This window comes from Tupaia chinensis, unplaced genomic scaffold (genome assembly GCF_000334495.1).
Source record: "Tupaia chinensis unplaced genomic scaffold, TupChi_1.0 Scaffold000689_1, whole genome shotgun sequence".
Taxonomy (NCBI): Eukaryota; Metazoa; Chordata; class Mammalia; order Scandentia; family Tupaiidae; genus Tupaia; species Tupaia belangeri.
This window is the reverse complement of record NW_006160212.1, coordinates 1826458-1837148: the sequence shown is the minus strand read 5'-3', so window position 1 is coordinate 1837148 and position 10691 is coordinate 1826458. Positions and strand designations below refer to the sequence as shown.

Here is a 10691-nt window from a genome sequence, read left to right as displayed (position 1 = left end):
GTGTGTGGAAGGCATCAACTATGGCAGAATTTTAAAACTTTCCCACTTAAGAATGACTAACATTCTAAAAATTTATTTAAAATGAGAAATATTAAATCCATCATGGAACTGACCCCAAAAATGAAGGTTTTCAGAGTTTGAGGACAGGATGGGAAATCCTAGAATGAAGTAAACTCTACAGCTGACTCTCCTGGGTAGTATTTGTCATACTCAAGAATGTGTTTTGTTCAAGTCCTTTGCTCACTAGTGTACTTACTAAATTTACAAGTTCTGTATGGAATAGGACAAAGTGCTAAAAAAGACAATGGGAGAGCTTTTAAGGATTAGATGAACAACAATGCAAAAATGGTATCACTGAGAATGTGATTACAAAGGAGACCTGAGAGGAGTGATGATGTAAGACAGTCAGGCAAGGCATTTGGGGCATGTACAAAGGGAACGGCGCCTGTGAAAAACTTAAGTTTGGAAAGAAATTGACTCTTCAGGGGAACTGAAAGAAGGCCAGTGTAATGAACACCTCTAAATGAAACAGATTGGGTTGTATAGAGTCTGGTTATGAAGTCAAGAATCAAACCCATTTGGTGGAACATTTTGACAATAGTAAGTAGTTTATATACACAGTATAGTTTATTGATGATTTTTTAGAAGATAGGCTATAAAGATTGAGTGATTTATCTTGCAATATTTAGCATATTAGAAATTAAAACTGAGAAGCAAATGAAAGAGAAAGGCATTTTAAAATAAAAATTTAAATCCAATTATACATTAATAGCGCTAGATATTTTAATAAAAAATAATTATCTATATAAAAAACATTATGCAAAAAATTATAAATTTTGCTTTTTTAAAATTTAGTTTTTGTTGATTTCTATGCACTTTCTTCACTAATAATATCATAGTTGTACATTTTTACAAATATATTCAGTGGGTTGATTGAATAGAAGTAGCGGGATTCCTACATGTGTTTTTACCTTCAATCAGTCTCAATATCACAAATTATGTAGCCTTTGGAAAACAAAGATATGCTTAAGAGAGAATGTAGGTGAAAAAGATACATGATGTCTTAGTTTTATCCTGAAAGTGGTTTTGGCCTTACTGACTACCTGAAAGTGTAATGGGGACCCCAGGGGACTCTGGTCTATAATCTTGAGAAACACAAATCTAAATGAAGCACTCACATCTTTTGCTGAAATTTAAAAACCTCCACAATCTATTCTTTCCTATTTATATTCTGCTTGTCAAAATCTCCCTAGAAGACAAGCAGAACTCAAGGCTTTTATACCTAGAGGGAATATGGGGCTTAAAACAAGACTTACCCCAAGGCCAAAGAACATAGAGCTGAAGTTAATTTGAAATATAGTGTCTAGGAGTAAATGAAAAACAGCCAGATGACATTCCTACAGAGGTGTGGGACTGCATAAGACATCAGTCTACAAACAACGTAAATAAGAGGCCAGGGGCCTGAGTTTCAGACAGGAAAGTTAGAAGCTGACCATCCCCCTGATAATTTTCATAAAACAGTAGGGAAGTTGTTCCTGAGCTGGTTGAGTAAAGCTACAGGGAATTTTGTAAATAATTGCAGCACAGATATGATTGACAGGGATGATTTTTTTTTTCTTTTTTTGGAGAGGTTTTTGCTATAGGGCGCGTGTGCTTGCCAGACAGAGAGAGACAGAGAGATAGAAAGCGAGAAATCACTCTCCCCGGGGGATGGCCACGCCGCAGTCTCTTCTCTTCCATTCTCCTTCTCAGGATCTTGGGCATGCACTCATACGCGCCCGGCGTGAGTTTAAGCCACCAGGTCCGGGACTCGAACCACGGTCGTCTACATGGGAATCCAGCGAATAGTCATTATGCTAACTGCTGGTCCCGACAGTGATGATCTTTTAAGGACAAATGTATGTCAAAGTATTTAATCTTTTAAAAGTTTTAATAATAAAAATATCAACATTCAAATAAATGAAACAGAACATAGGAGAGAAAATCAGTATTAATATGAAAAAATTTCACTCTTGTAATTAAATACAAATTGTGAAATAAAATATCAGTCAGGTTTCCACATTTCACCTACCATAGTGACAAATCTTGAACACCTGAAAATGCAGCTGGTAATGAGGTAAGCATTTTAAATTGCCAGAGGACATGTGTGCTCACCAGAGAGACACAGGACATAGAGAAATAGAGCGAGAAAGCTCTTCCAATGGTGCGGCCCATGCCACAAACTGCTGAGTTGCAATTAGAGCCATGGTCAGCCACATGGGATTTAGTTCCTTTAACCACTAAGCTATGGGATCATCTCAAGGTAAGCCTTTAAAAACACCCATGCTAACAATTCTAAATTTTGCTTTTTTGAAATTTAGCTTGGCTGACTTTTATACACTTCCTTCATTAATCTCTACTTCCAAGATGGTTACAAAAAGAAAGCATAAAATTCATTGTTGAACATTTATATCTGTTAAGTAAAAATTTAAGTCCTTATAGACAGGGAACCATAAGTAAACAAATAAATAAATCAGATAAAAGGGAAGCATTTTCTTACAGAGGAGTACATACTAATAAGTATAGAAGGAAAAATGGGTTTAGAAAATAATCAGTTTACAACATCACAGACAAAATCACTCAGATAAGATTTATCAAGAATTGTAAACATTCAATGGCAGACAGGACCATTACATAGATTCAAAGTACCTCCTCACAAAAGCATTTATTCAAAAAGAAAAGCGGTAACTTAAAATGAGGAAGAAAAGAAAAAGAAACTTGACACCCCTTAACTAAATGAGCAAAGCTAATGTCACTAATGAAACAAGACAGCATCCCAGAGTGATAAAGTGAAAAATCACATCATGACCTGATAAAGTATTGTCAAGAATGAATAACCTGAATCCAATCATAATAAAACAGAAAGTGAGAGTCTATAAACTAAGCAGGCTGTTTCTACTTTTCAAAAATATCTATTGAGTTGTCAAGAAAATCATGATGCATTTTTGCATAGAAAAACAGGAAAATACGTAATTACTTTACCAATGACATAATATTTCATGAAAGACAAAGAAGGGTCGAAAAATTGTTTCAGGTTAAAAGACATGGTGAGTCATGTCATGATTACTAAATTCAATGCATAACCTGAATTGGAACCTGGGGGAAAAAGTTAACATAAAGGATATTCTTGTGACAGTTGGTGATTTTGAATATAGAATATGGATCAGAGAACATACTTCTACCAATTTTAAAATTTCTGAACTTACTAACTATACTGCATTTATTTTCTTGTTTGTAGAATATGTTCTTTAGGACCAGTTGGTAAAGTGGTGGTTAAGGCATCTGGCCAGCTGTGTAGTTCAAGTCCGAGGCCCAGCAGCCTGAAAAATGCACTGGGCAAATGTGTGTGACAAAACTCCCAATGAAGGGAAAGGGATTGTGGCATGGCCATTCCCCATTGGGGCTATTTTCTTACTTTTTCTCTCTTTGTCTCTTTGTCTCTCTGGTAAGCTCCTGTATCCTATAGATAATTACAAAAAAAGAAAAAAAAAGAAGAGAAAAGAGTAGAGAAAGAGCAGAAGAAAAAGAAAAAATCCTTTAAAGATTTAGATTTAAAAGAAGTAACGCGCATCATTTTCTCTGACATACTGCAGAAAAACTAAATATGTAAACACAAAAAAGGCAAAAAAAGCAAATTTGGCAAAATATTTTTAAATGTCAATCTGGATAAAGGGTATTTAGGAGTTCCTTATACCATTCTTGAACTTTATCTGTATATCTGAAAATATCTTCAAAAATTTAAAAAGTTTTATTTGTAGATATTTACTGAAATACCACTGAATGCAGGCATTAAAGGCCACAAAATTAATTCCAAGTACTGCTTCATTTGGAGTCCATGGATTTTGATATGTAACACTTTCATCTATCTAAATAATTGCAATTTCCATTTTTATTTTGTCCTACTTGGGAGAGTGTTACTTTCCAATGGCTGTGGACTGTGATTTTTGCTGTGGATTCTAGATTTTTTGCTTTCTTTTGTAAACAAATTGCTTTTCCTTTTTTATCTCCTCCTCATTTTTTCTTCCCTACTTTTGTTAATTTTTTTCTTTTTTTGAAGAGGTTTTTTGCTATAGGGCACGTGTGCTCACCAGACAGAGACAAAGAGACAGAAAGTGAGAAATCGCCCCCCAGGAGGGATGGCCATGCCGCAATCCCTTCTCTTCCATTCTCCTCTCAGTATCTTGGGCACGCACACACACACATGCCGGGCGTGAGTTTAAGCCACCAGGTCCAGGATGCGAACCGCAGTCGACTACATGGGAGTCCAGTGACATAGCCATTACGCTAACTGCTGGTCCTTTTTGTTAATCTTTATGTTGACATCTAAGTTATTGCATTGTTAACACTTGATGAGGTCTATATAATATCAGTTAAAAATTAGTGAGACTTTATGATAGCCAGGGATGTAAATAATTTATTTAAATGTCCTTTGAATATTTGAACTATTTGAAATGAATGTGCATATTCAGAGACTGCATATACAGATATTGGCTGGGTCATATATAAAAATAGAACCCAGGCCAACATCCTGCAGCAACTTGTCAAGGAAACCAATCAACAATAACCAACCAGAATGCCAGCCCGACTAGTAGGAAGACTATTATCTCTAGTAACAATCCAGTAAGTCTAACAGTAACTTCTATACCATCAGTCTGAAAATGTCCAGGATTTGACAATAAGTTGCACCTTCTCCAATTTTTATCTCCACTTCTTCCCTAGAAGTAATTAGAAAAAGCCAAATATGCACCCCTTACCAAATATATAGAATGCTACACTTCCGGATAGCTACACTTCCGGCACATGCCTCCATCAGGGAATATGGAGAGTCTTCCATTTTTTTTCAACTATACCGATTTTCCACTCCCTTCTGCCTTTCAGTCTCACAAAATTCTTGTAACAGTGACTGACTGACTCCCTTGCTATATAGCATATGCAATATATAAACACATGCATATACACATAACACAAAGTAAAAATAAATTAAAATACTTGGAAATGAGAAGGTAGAGCCTGGATGGTGCCATGAACTTAAAACCTGACTCACATTGGAGGATTCTAGGTTTATATCCAAATGTCTCCCTGAGTATGCCAGGCATGTGGGTCAATGATACTGAGATTTCTGTCTCAGGATGGATCATGGAATTGGAATCCTATTGGAGGTGCTATTTCTCTCTCTCTTTCTCTATTGATTAAGAAAGAAATAAATAGACTTTTTTTTTTTGAGAGAGAGGTTTTTGCTATAGGGCACGTGCGCTCGCCAGACAGAGAGAGAGAGAGAGAGACGGAACGAGAGAAATCATCCCCCAGGGGGGATGGCCACACCACAATCCCTTCTCCTCCATTCTCCTCTCAGGATCTTGGGCACGCATGCACACACGCCTGACGTGAGTTTTAAGCCACTGGGTCCGGGACGTGAACCGCCATCGAGTATGTGGGAGTCCAGCGACATAGCCATTACGCTAACTGCTGGTTCCCTAAATAGACTTTTTTAAAAAAGAAGAAGATAGATACATGAATCCAAGCCACCTATGTAATAATTAAATATTTACATTAAAAATTGTTCTGTCCAAGCATGAGATAATAAAAATAGTCCTCCCCAATATAATAAAAGACAAATTAAAAAAAAAACATTATATATGTGTTGTGTGTATCTATGTGTGAGTATCATGTGTATGTATAATATATGTATGTGTGTGTATATATATATATTTACATACACATAAATTTATGTTTAATCAAAATACAAATGGCACGAAGTATGAGACCACATTTTTATATTTCATTTTTAAAGAATTATTTTGTATTTAACCTTATTTATTTATATTTAATTTTACCAGAAGGGGACAGAAAGAGAGAACAAGAGTGAGAGAGATGGAGAGAGAACATGAGAAAACAAGCCACCAGGTTCAGGACTTGAGCCGTGGTCGGCCATGTGAGAGTCCAGCACCCTTAACCACCACGCCACCTGCTACCCCCAGACCACATTTTAAAAACAATGACATGTTATCTACTTATGAGAAAAAAGCCAAAAGGAAATACATGAATATAGTAACAGTGAAATTTTTTTTAACCTGTTTATTTGTATACATATTTGCTTAAAATCATTGATTTTCTAGGCCAGGTTCAGGTAACTGAAGGACTTTTATAAGTGGTTTATACTGTCTAGATCCTAAATATGATGCAAATGCAGTCTGGAGCAAAGTGGGAAATAATATCTTTCTAAAGATTGGCTTAGAAATTCTTATCCAGTAAGTTATGATGTTTCCTTTCTCTGGTAGCAAGGTTGATTCATACCTGTCTGCTGGGCCACCATTCACAGGCATAGCCAAGAAAAGAGGGTAGAGACCACCAAAAACAAGACCAACCAATCCACTCCTTGTTATGGTACAGGTTTCACAATTCAAGTCACCTATATTCAAGGGAAAATTGACAAAACTTTTGTAAGTTACATGTGCTGTAAAAAATAGGATTACTGCCATTGGTAAACCAGCAGCTATAGACGCTTTTCTCACATTCAAGATGCATAGGAAAAGACTGTTGGCTATCAGGCCACAGAAAGCTGCGTAAGTCCAGCATATGTTGATCCATGTTCCAGCAGATTCCTTTCAGCTTCTGGCAGTTGATTAATTTTTCTGGTTATGATATTGAAAATTAAGTTTTCCTTGATAGTTTCATCTGGTTCATGATTTTTCCATCTTACGCTTTTTTCCCCTCCACAGCCAGTGCCTCGGCAGGGTCCTCCTCAGTCAGGCCATGGCTCACCGCAACCTTCCTTCAACTCGCCTGGGCGCCGCCATCTTTGGCTGACACGTGACAAGTAACAGTGGAATTTTAAGAGGTGAATTTTTTTTGAGTTTCATTTACTTAACTGCATTTTCTAAATATTGTAATAAGTATAAATTTGCTTTGTAAATTATTTAAACACTTGACAAATGGCATTTGAAAACTGCTTAATGAAGTATCGGTTTCTCTTTGAGGAAATTGGGATAAAGGGAATCTAAAGGCTATATATAACATAACTGTGTAGCAGTAGGTGAATTTAGTTGCAGAAATTAAAATTAGCTATTTAAATATGTTAAATATTGCTTGTACTTACTAAAAATCTATCTTCTAGGGGTTAATGATCTAATCTCAAGGAAATTTTAGGGCGCCCCTTATGAAATTAAGCTGAACTGAGTGGATGGGATAAAATAAGACGAAATGCACATGAACTGGCAAAAATGATAAAAAGGCTTTTAAACTGTAGCCTGTGCATTGAGCGATTCACTTATTGTGGGTGTGGTGGGAAGGAGACATAGGCATAGCTTTAGAACACACCATTCAGCATATATCTATATGTTTAAATCCACATCTATTCTGTTAGTAAAACCAGCAAAATAATTTTGAAAATCCCATTTGAATCCCCCTATCTCAAAGCTCAAGGCAGTACATTCCCTATAGTGAATTTCTTATTTGTTTACTCTGTTTTTTAAATAACAATGCTAGCAATAATCCCTTACTGGAATCCCACTGCCTCCAGCCCCCACCAAGGACAAATCCAGAGATTATTATAGAGAACATTTAAACACATGTGGAGCATAGTACTCACAACCCTCAAGGGAGAGCTTCACACCAAAACCTGGAAGTTAGAATGTGAATATTAACTCTTTCAAGCCTGTCATTTGCCCAGAGCTTGTTGGGATTTAACTTCACATTCCCATGATCTTGAAGGCAATATCATAGACCAAAATTTATAAGAAACAACCTTAAAGAAGTAACACAAACCTCGTAGCACCCAAATCCTAGACTTTAACCATTCTGATTTCCATTGTTAAAGCATCTTATTCCAGGTAAATGTTTACTAAATAACTCACAGTGGTTTATTTTGTAACCCATTTTTCTCAATTCTTTTTACTTAAAAATGCTCTTGGAATTATCTTTTTTTTTTTTTTTTTTTTTTAAGTTTTTCTCAGCCGCACATGCACTTGCATGGGAGATAAGAGAAAGAGAGACAGAGACAAATTCCCCTAAAGGAAATGGTCATGCTGCAATTTTCTTCCATTTCTTCCTCCCTCAGGGATTTTGGGCTTGCACACACACTTGCATTGTGTGGTTTTCAAGCTGCCAAATCTGGAATTCAAATCTTTGTTTAAGATATAAAAACTGGGCCACAGCCAGTAGTGTAGTAGTTAAAGAGACTAGATCCTGCTTTCTGAAGATGAGTTTGAGGCCTGAACTTGGTAGGTTGAAAAATACATTGGGTGCCTGTGTGGCATGCCCAAAACCATGAAAGAAGGAATTGTGGTATGACCATCCCTATTGTAATGCTTTCTCATTTTCCCTCTTTATCTTTCTTCAGCAAGTACATACTCTCTCTAGCCAAATAAAAATAAATAAATGAAAATTTAAAATGTAGGTGATTACTTTTGTTAGGCTATTTAAAATGTATTTTTCTTGAGATAAACTAGACGAAGTTTACACTTAACCATTTTAAGTGTACATTTCAGTGTATTAAATATATTCAGAATATGCAACCATCACTATGCGTCATCTGCTTTTCTCTTACAAAAACCGAGATGCTATGTTCATTGAACAATAACTCTTGAGTTTCCCCACCTCTGTTCCTCAGTTCCTGACGATCATATTTTTATTTTCTGTCTCTGTGATTTTAACTACTCTACATTGCTTATATATAAGTGGACTCATACAGTATTTGTCTTTTTGTTATTGGCTAATTTCACTTAGCCTAATGTTCTCATGGTTCATCCATGTTTAGCATCTGCCAGAATTTCTTTTCTTTTTAGGGCTGAGTAATATACTATTGTATACACATTTTGTTTATTAATTTATCTGTTTATGGACACATGGTTTGCTATTACTTGAGTTGTAGCTATAGTAAATAAGGTTGGTATGGAGATGGATGTACAAATAAGTCTTAGATTCTGCCTTCAGTTCTTCTAAGAATATACCCAAAGTGGAATTACTGGATCTTATTTTTATTTTTGTTTTAACTTTTTGAGGAGCCATGCTACTGTCTTCCATAGTGGCTATCAATGATTGGGTAGAATGTTCTGCATATGTCTGTTACAAGTAGTGAGTTTATTAGTTAATTCCTCTATTTCTTTCTATATTTTCTGTATAGTCATGTTTTTTGAAAGTAGGATACTGAAGTCACCAACTGTTACTTTCCTTTCAATTCTGTCAGGCTCTGCTATGTATATCTTGATGATGTGTTATAGGTATTTTTATTGTTATACAATTTCCTTTGCCTCTTGTAATCTTTTTTCTTAATCCTTTTGTAAAGTTTATAGATTTTATTTCTTTTATGAGCGAGAGTACCCACATTAAGGCTTATCACACCAAAATTCCCTTCCCTCAACACTGCAGCTAGTCAGGATCTTAAGTACTCATACCTGGTATGCTTCTAGTTAACTCAGGATACAAACCCATAGTTGACTATGTGGCTTCTAGTACTGCAGAACAGTATATCACCCTCTATGTCACCAAAGCCAGGCTTTGTAATTTTTTTGACCTAAGACTGTTTTTCTAATATCAGTATACCCATCTTTGCTCTTTTTCAGTTACCGTTTGTATGAAATATCTTTTTCCATTTTTCCAATTTCAATCTGTCTCTTAGGATGTTGTCTTTGTGTGCTTTTTGTGTGTTGACAGAAATACCTAAGATTGGGTGATTTATAAAGAAATAAGTTTATTTTCAAAACTCATAATTTTGGTGCCTAGAAAAGTCCAAAGGCTTCACAGAATTTTGGAAGGCAGAACATTTAGCAGAGCAGAGTCGAGTGTGGTCTGTACCCATGAGTTTCTCTCTCTTTTTCTATTTTCATTTCCTCTGCTAATAAGTCCACTAAAACTCACTCACCAAGTTACCTATCTTCCTGACTTTGCCACACCCAAAGGTCCCTTACTGGGATATGATAACAGGATTAAACACAACCAAATTCCAACATGTGATTTTGGGGGACATCAAATTATAGCATTTTGTCCCTGTCCTCTTCCCCCACTCAAAATCATCCTAACGTTCCCAAAAGTTTTGAATCATTATAGCACTAACTTCAAAGTCCACATTCTAAATCCCAATCTGAGACTCAAACTGTGAATTCAAAACAAGTCACATGCTTTCAAAATACAATGGTGGAACAAGAATGTGGTAGGAATTTTTATTCTGCTAGAAGGTAATATTAACGGAGTGCAAGCAAGTCTGAAACTCAAGTGGCAGACATTAGATTTTGAGACTCCTTCTACTGCATCCAGGATGCACTGAAAAAAAAAAAATCAAGTCTTCAGCACCAGAAGGCCTTATCTTTCTGGCCTTGACAGGCTCAGTCCATGGTGCAGCTCGGTCCATGGTGCAGCTCGGTCCATGGTGCAGCTCTTTCCAGCTGAGCCTCATGCTCACAAATCCTTTAAGGATGAAGCTGCATACTGATAGTTCCATAGTTCTGTGGTCCCACCTCTGGAGTTCCACTAGGTTTCATTCTGATGGATATTCTCTGTAACAGAAACAACTCCACCTTCTCAGCTTGGTATTGCTATAATGAAAGCACTTTGTGGTCACTCCACCCTTGCAGATGGTCACTGCTTAAACTCCCAGGCTTTTTAATGCATTATTTGAATTCTTAGTGGAGGTCTCCATGCTTTCAAATTCCATAAGC

The 10691-nt window shown here is 36.3% G+C and overlaps 1 pseudogene; it reads right to left on the bottom strand.

The window, feature by feature from the left end:
- Nucleotides 1–6140: 6140 nt before the first annotated feature.
- Nucleotides 6141–10429, bottom strand: LOC102488618 (transmembrane protein 126A pseudogene; annotated as a pseudogene).
- Between the last annotated feature and the right edge of the window lie 262 nt (nucleotides 10430–10691).